The sequence below is a fragment of the Chrysochloris asiatica genome, unplaced genomic scaffold (genome assembly GCF_000296735.1).
Source record: "Chrysochloris asiatica unplaced genomic scaffold, ChrAsi1.0 scaffold00043, whole genome shotgun sequence".
Taxonomy (NCBI): Eukaryota; Metazoa; Chordata; class Mammalia; order Afrosoricida; family Chrysochloridae; genus Chrysochloris; species Chrysochloris asiatica.
This window is the reverse complement of record NW_006408561.1, coordinates 11458087-11458765: the sequence shown is the minus strand read 5'-3', so window position 1 is coordinate 11458765 and position 679 is coordinate 11458087.

The window sequence follows — 679 nt, the reverse complement described above, 5'->3', positions numbered from 1 at the left end:
CTACTGAAAATATCATGGCTTGGTCAGACACATCTTAGTCCTCAAGCTGATATCTCTACTCTTGAATACTTGGGAGCAAGATGATTCTACTACTGGACTGAAAACCAAAAGGCCAGCAGTTTGAGTCAAGCAGTCACTTGTGGGAGAAAGATAAGGCTTTCTACTCTCTCAATGGTATATAGCCTCAGAAACCTATACATTGTCACTATGAGTCAAAAACAACTGGATAAAGACCTAAATGTGAATCCCAGAATTATAAAGGTCATCAATGAAAAAATAGTGACAAATTTCAGGGCTTGAATACAGAGCATACACAGACTACCAAACATTGTGAAAATCGCTAAACAAAAGAAGACAAAATAGATGATAGGGACAATGCTAGTATCTGATGGTTCTTGGCTGAGAAGAGAGAATATCAGAAAGATGTTTACCTGTGCTTTATTGACTACGCAAAGTCTTTTGATTGTGTGGACAATCAAGCTATGGACAACAATGCGAAGTATGAGTATTCCGGAACACTTAAGTGGGTTCATGAGGAATCTGTACCTGGACCAAGAGGCAGTTGTTTGAACAGAACATGGGAAGACTGAATAGTTTAAAATTCAGAAAGGTGTGCGACAAGGTTGCATTCTTTCACCATACTTATTTAACCTGTATGCTGAGCAAATAATCCTTGAAG